Source organism: Rana temporaria, chromosome 4 (genome assembly GCF_905171775.1).
Source record: "Rana temporaria chromosome 4, aRanTem1.1, whole genome shotgun sequence".
Classification (NCBI taxonomy): domain Eukaryota; kingdom Metazoa; phylum Chordata; class Amphibia; order Anura; family Ranidae; genus Rana; species Rana temporaria.
Genome location: NC_053492.1, coordinates 251,823,501 through 251,830,536, shown reverse-complemented (window position 1 = coordinate 251,830,536; position 7,036 = coordinate 251,823,501). Strand labels below are relative to the sequence as shown.

Below are 7,036 nucleotides of genomic sequence, written 5' to 3'. Positions count from 1 at the left end.
GCAAAGGCTCACACATACATACACATATGTAATCTGTGTTCGCAAAGGGGGTATCGCCGCAAACGTTATAGCGAGAGCAATAATTCTAGCACCAGGCCTTCTGTGTAATTCCAAACTGGTAACCTGTAAAGACTTATAAAAAATGACAGTGATTTGGCGCCGTTCCTGGAACATACACAATTTTAAAGTGTGACAAGTTAGGTATCTATTTACTTGGCGTAACATCAACTCTTATATTTTACCAAACATTTGGGTATTGTATTTTGTTTATTCAAATTCACTAGTGTATTTTTTACAGAAAAAAAATTGCATTTAAAAAAAAACGCGGTGCCATATAAAATTGCAATACCCCCGTTTTATTTTCTGGGGTCTCTGCTTAAAAAAATATATATAATGTTTGGGGGTTCTAAGTACGTTTATTTGTACATATGTGAGAAGTGTCAGAACTGTCTGGGTATTGAACTGGTTAAAACACAACGCAGTATGTAAAAGCTTGTATAACAAACACATTGCGGTGTAAAAGAACAGCGACATGTTCTTATGCCTCTCTATGTCCGGTTCTAATAGCTACCTCTCAGGTAGTTTACCTCACCACCACCTGTAACCCATGTATTTCACACCTCTCCTATACTTCCTCCGTCCTCCCGTTATACGTCCCTTGAGCGCGCCCTCTCCTATTCCCTCACAGCTCTCCACAGACCCACGCACACTACTTCCGCCTCCTCTTCTACCAATCCAATGTTCCTTCGTCTCTGTCAGGATGTGTTAGCGTCCAGCCCCGCCCCTTCTATCGCCATGGCTACACATCAACAAGCAGAGGTAGGCCAGGCGCCCCACGGCACGGCGCATGCGCGATCCTGGTGTACAGGGAGGGGCGATGATAAGGAAGTGAGCGGTCTGCTCTGTTTTGACACCAATATAGCAATTGCATTGTACTCCATGAGAGCAGTCGAGCTGGCTATCAGTGAGGACCAAGCAAGCCCCCTGGGACACTGGTGAGGATGAACATGTCACTAATGTGCTCTGATAACTCTAGAAATAGATTGAATGTTCCTGTTTCTCCTACAGGGCCTGGTCACACTGCTGCACCCCAAACTCAGTGAGGTGCTTGGATATGTGTTATAGTACTTTTCTGTCTGATCAGCTGTATTTTTCATGCATTTCACTGTCCTGTATATTGTTAATCCTTTCCCTTGTCTTCAATAAAAAACAAAAATGTGATTACTAAGTTTTATTTGTGTTAAAGCACATAAGAATGCACGACCGATGTTATTCTGATTATTATTATACCATTGACATTATTTAATTATGTGTTCCACAAATAAAGAAAGGGGGAAAAAAACTGTTTTAAACAAGCAAGAAATCGAGTATGGAGCTGATCATTTCCTGTGCCGTCTGCGCAAGAAATCTAGTATTGAGCTGATCATTTCCTGTGCCGTCTGCCTGCCTGGATTGTTAGTTAGGCTGGGATCGCACATATGCGGCCGTGGTTTCAGTGCGGCAGATCGGTGCGCTTCTGTTCAAATGTTAACCTGAAATCGCACCTGAGCCGGAACCAAAATCGCACAGGAGCCATATTAAAACCACACCCCGCACATGTGTGAACCGACCCAATCGAGAGCCAGTTCGATTCACATGTCATGCGAATTGGATTTGGTTAAAAACGCATCCAATTCGCATATATGTGAACTGAGCTTTGGTGTTTTTTTTGTTTTTTTTTTTCTCCTTTTTCATGGGGTGCAGTATAAACAGGTGGTTGAACGAACCCCCCTAAAGACTCCTTTATAGCTAGATGGCGCTGTTCACACTCTGAACTTAGCTTTAGGCCTCACATGGTGGGTACTCGCATTCCCGTCCGCAATTTTGTACGAGAGCGATTTTTCAAGCAAGTCCGCATGTCACGTGTAGGGCAGCTTATTCACTTCAATGGGCTGCCCTGTGAGCGTTTGTTGCCCGAAAGAAGCTCCTGCTCCTTTTTGGGTGACAAGCTTCACGTGATTTTAAAAAGTAGAATTTTTCTACAATTGCAGTGCGTTTTCTGTCACGCGACAATTGCACCGCGTTTGGCGTGTCATTTTGAATAATGGCACCCAACGCAGGTTTTGTACAGATTGCAACACAATTTGGAATCATGGCAATTCCGCCCCACAATTCCAAATTGGCAGAAGTGAATTAGGCCTGTGTCTATTCTATCAAATCTTTCTTTCTGTTTGTTAGAAATTGATTTAGTATAGGAGGTAAGGCTCGATTCACATCTATGCATGTTGCTTTTGAGCGTTTCTGCAGTGCTTTCGGCGTTTCTTACCGTGATTTTGCCGTGACTTGTGTTTTTTGCATTTTTTTTATGCTTTTTTTTTTTTGCGGGGGGGGGGGGGGGTAAAATATGTTGGTCAGATTTAAAAATGCAAATAGCTGCAGAATTGTGATAAAAACATGGTAAAAACGCACTACATGTTTTTCTGCAGCTTCTCCATTGAAGTCTATTGAACTAAAAAAATGTAGAGGCACAAAAATGCATTGATGTGAACATGTTCCATAGGAACCCAGGTTAAATAAAAAAAAAATGTCCTGCGGTTTTGAAAAAAACAAAAAAAAAAAAACATTGGTGTGAATGGAGCCGCAAAAGGAAGGGCACATATTACTTTTTGTGCAGGTATCATGATTTCACCTTAAACGGAGTGAAGAGTAACCATAGGGCTTTCTTTCTTTCTCGCAAAGAAGACCAGTAGAGAACATTAACCACTTCCCGCCTGGCCAATAACACATTGACGTCCGGGGAGTGGTTCTGTTATCCTGACTGGACGTCCAGCAGGATAACAAGCTGGCGCGCCCGCGGCGTGTCAGTCTGACATGCCGCATCTTCGATCGTGATAAGAAGCCTCTGACACAGGCTTCTTACAAAGTGATCAGCTGTGACCAATCACAGATGATCATCGCATGAATCGGGAAGTGCCGGTAAACGGCATTCCTCGATTCGCGCTGACAGTGAGAGTCGATCGGCGTCTCTCCCTGTCAGAGGTGGGGGGGGGGTCTGTGCTGATAATTAACACATTGATCATCAGCACAGCCCCATCAGACGTGCCAAAAAGGTACCCAGTCAGTGCCCCCTCAGGATCGCCTGTTAGTGCCTACCACAGTGCCAATCAGTGCCCTACAGTAACACCTGACAAAACATCATCAGTACCTCATCATCAGTGCTGCCCATCTGTGCCACCTATTGGTGCCCATCGGTGCCCATCAGTGAAGGAGAAAACAACATTTTATAACTGAAACAAACAAAAACTTTTTTTATTTTAATTTCGGTCTTTTTTTAGTTTCTTTAGCAAAAAATAAAAACCCCAGAGATGATGAAATTACCACCAAAAGAAAGCTCTATTTGTGGGAACAAAATGATAAAAATTTCATTTGAGTACAGTGTGCCATGACCACGCAACTGTCGTTCAAATTGCGACAGTGCTGAAAGCTGAAAATTGTTCTGGGCAGGAATGGGCGAAAGTGCCTGGTATTGAAGTGGTTAAATGAAACCAAAAGGAAACGAGATGTGCATATTCTAGTTTAAAAATCCATTTCTATTAAAAAACAAAACAAAAAAAAACGATGAAGCAAATGATGGGTTAAAACATGTGAAAAATAAGCTGGACTATGACCTTTGCATAACATGATTTTCTCCCTCGTCTTCCAGGACGGCACGCTGAGAGTAGACTGGCCACCTGACAGGAAACACAATCAAAAAAGAGGTTAAAAGGCCCCACCCTTCCCATGTGCCTCAGTTTCTGATTGTGTTTCCCCTACAGCGAAACAGTTTTTTATTTTCAAGCTGACCTAAGGCCTGGGGCTGGTGGTCCCCCCCCCGGAGTCTAGACCACAGGTACTGGGTGCTTTTGGGTCCGGTCAAGGTGCTTGCACTTTCCCGGGGGGGTATCCCTTCTTTATGGTCTAGGGTGGCTGAAAGTGCTAACTAAGAAGAGTGCCTCCCTGGACGCCAGAGCCTCCTAGCTAGCAGGGCTTCCCTAGTGCTCTGAGGCGGCCGTACCTCTCTCCCCCCCCCGTCTTCCCTCCTACCTTACAGGGAGACTTCCCCTCTGCAGCGTGGTGTCGGCTGGGCTGGGCGCCGCTCCGAGCGGCGCCGTCACTTGCTGGGCGCGTATTGATGACGCGCACGCCGCCCGACGGCGTGACGTCACTCCGCCCCTACAAGATGGCGGCCTCCACCGACGGATGCCACATTTCGCTGCAGAGCACAGCAGAGGCAGAGCAACACGCAGCCGGGGAGAGAGAAGGGCCGGGCGCCCTCATCATGGAGGACCGTCTGACAGACCTGGCTGCTGAGGAGTCCACCCGGGGTGAGTCCTCCTTGTGTTCGGGGGTGGGGGGCTTCCCCCCCCCCCCTCTTGTTGTAGAAACTCAGCTGTGAGAGTATGTTGCTAATGGGCCTTTCTATTTTACATTATGTTTTAGGAGAGGACCCTTCTGCCCAGGGGGAAGCCAGTAGATCTACTAAACCCCTTAAAAAGATTAAGAAATGTGGGAATTGTAATGATAAGCTCCCGACAGACTATAGCAAACCCTTTTGCTCCAAGTGTATCCTTAAACTAGCTGGGAAAGAGACCTCGCAAATCATGAAGGATTTTCTCTCTGTGCAGGCAGAAATGCTCGCCACTCTCAAGGATTTTAAATCTTCCTTGAAAAGTAGGGAGTCTGATCCCCCTGTACCTGGTCCTTCGTCTCAGGAGGGATCCACTTCTGCGCGGCTGGGTTCCCGCCAGCGAACTAGGAAGGCTCCTTCCTCTGACTCCGAGGATTCTGAGGTCACTCTTCAAGAAGAGGGCCTGGTGGAAAGCCAGGCGGAGGAAGAGGACGAGGATGCCAGGTCTGGGAAATATATATTTTCCGCGGATGATATGGAGGGTCTTCTCGCAGCCATTTACGCCTCTGAGCAGATCCAACATCCAGCGGAGCAGGTTTCAGCCCAGGACAGGATGTATTTGGGTTTAATTAAGCCTCAGTCTAAGACTATCCCAGTGCATCAATCCCTCAAGGATATTATCCGGAGGGAATGGGCTGAGCCAGAAAAGAAACTTCCCAAGTTTAAGACCTGGAAACGCCGCTGCCCCTTTAAAGATGAGGTGGAGGATACCTTTTTTAAAGTTCCTCGTCTTGACGCATCTTTAGCTCAGGTCTCTAGACAATCCGATCTCTCTTTTGAGGATGCAGGGAGTTTAAGGGATGCCATGGATAGGCGTGCTGATACCTCCCTCCGTAGAGCCTGGGAAGCCAATGCAGCCGCTTTGGGTCCTGCGTTAGCTTCAGCATGCGTCGCAAGGAACACTGCCGCTTGGACTTCCAGGCTGTTAGATCATCTAGCAAGTTCTTCCAAGTCTAGAGAAACTCAAGAGTCCCTCCAGGTGATCGGCAGTGCGGTAGCCTATTTGGCAGACGCAGCTATTGAGACGGTTCGCGCTTCAGCCAAGACTGGAGCACTTATTAATGCTTCTAGGAGAGCTGTCTGGCTGAAAACTTGGAGGGGCGACCTTGCGTCAAAAAACCGCTTGTGTGCGATTCCGTTTGAGGGTTCCCTCCTGTTCGGCACCGCATTAGATCAGGCCCTAGCGAGATCCTCTGGAAAAAGGAAATAAATTTCCCTCCAAACCTAGAGCAAATAGGGGGAAGTTTTTTCGTCCCAACCAGAGGAAAAACCCCCCCCCAGGGAAGAAATCGGCACCCGGCAGGCGCTGGGGGTTTGGAAAGGATAAGCCAAAGAGTGGGATCCTTTTTTCCAGCCCCAAGCCTGGTGAAAAGGATCCCAAGTGACGAGAGGGTAGGGGGCAGGCTCTCCAGGTTCCTTCCCGCTTAGGAGGAGATAACCAGGAGTCCTCACGTCCTTCAGATCATCAGGGAAGGTTACAGGCTAGAATTCCGCCAGTTTCCTCCCCCCATTTTTCTCCTCACACACCTACCAAGCGATCCTCGCAAAGCCGCTGGACTTTCCCAGAACGTTGCCAGCCTGGCCGAACAGGGAGTCATAGTCCCAGTCCCTGCAAATCAAGAGGGCCAGGGAGTATACTCCCATATTTTTGTCGTTCCCAAACCACTCGGGAAATTCAGATTGATCATCAATCTCAGACCCCTAAATGTTCATCTTCAATACAAAAAAATTCGTATGGAGAATGTGTACAGTCTCAGGGGCCTCTTGTTAGAAGGCGTGTTCATGGTGACAATAGACTTGAGGGATGCTTACCTTCACGTTCCTATTTGTCCGGATCACCAGAGATTCCTCAGATTCGCCCTCACCTCTGCCCAAGGAGTTCAGCACTGGCAGTTCTCGGCCCTCCCCTTCGGACTGGCTTCCAGTCCGAGGGTGTTTACGAAGGTCCTGGCAGAGGTGATGGCTTTTCTACATTTAAAGGGGATCTCCCTCGTCCCTTACTTGGACGACCTTTTGCTCTTCAACCTGAGTCAGGATCAGCTCCTTCTGGACCTGGCCACTGTCATAACCACCCTGGAATCCCTTGGTTGGATCGTGAACAGGGAGAAGTCTTCTCTCCTTCCAGAACAAAGGAAGATGTACCTAGGTTTTCTTATAGACTCCCTAGAAAGGAAGCTTGTCTTATCCCAAGACAAAGCACAGGGTCTTATGACAGCGGTCAGGTCCCTAGTGGCGGCTGTAGATTCCTCTTTCAGAGAAATCATGAGGTTGTTGGGACGGATGACTTCGTGCATCCCGGCAGTTCCTTGGGCACAACTCCACTCAAGGCCCCTGCAGGCCTTCCTTCTCTCATCTTGGGGGGGAACGGAAGAGACGTTGGATACCAGGGTCAGTATCCCGGTTCCAGTAAAAGACACCTTACAATGGTGGCTATTGCCCCAGAACCTTTTAAAGGGTCGTCTGTGGAGTCAGGTCAACCCGATCAAAGTCACTACAGATGCCAGCAGCTGGGGGTGGGGAGCCCATACGGAGGAACTTCGAGCCCAGGGTTCTTGGAATCCCCAGCAAAGGCGGGCTTCTTCCAACTACCGGGAGTTATTGGCGGTTGGG

At 47.8% G+C, this 7,036-nt stretch overlaps 1 protein-coding gene across 1 annotated transcript in view; it reads left to right on the top strand.

Moving 5' to 3' along the window:
• The first annotated feature begins 840 nt into the window (after positions 1–840).
• Positions 841–7,036, top strand: part of FBXL4 (F-box and leucine rich repeat protein 4) — a 97,727-nt gene continuing 91,531 nt past the window's right edge. The window contains exon 1 of the mRNA XM_040350136.1: positions 841–995. The gene's annotated coding sequence lies outside the window, so the exon portion shown is untranslated. The remainder of the gene's footprint in view (positions 996–7,036) is intronic.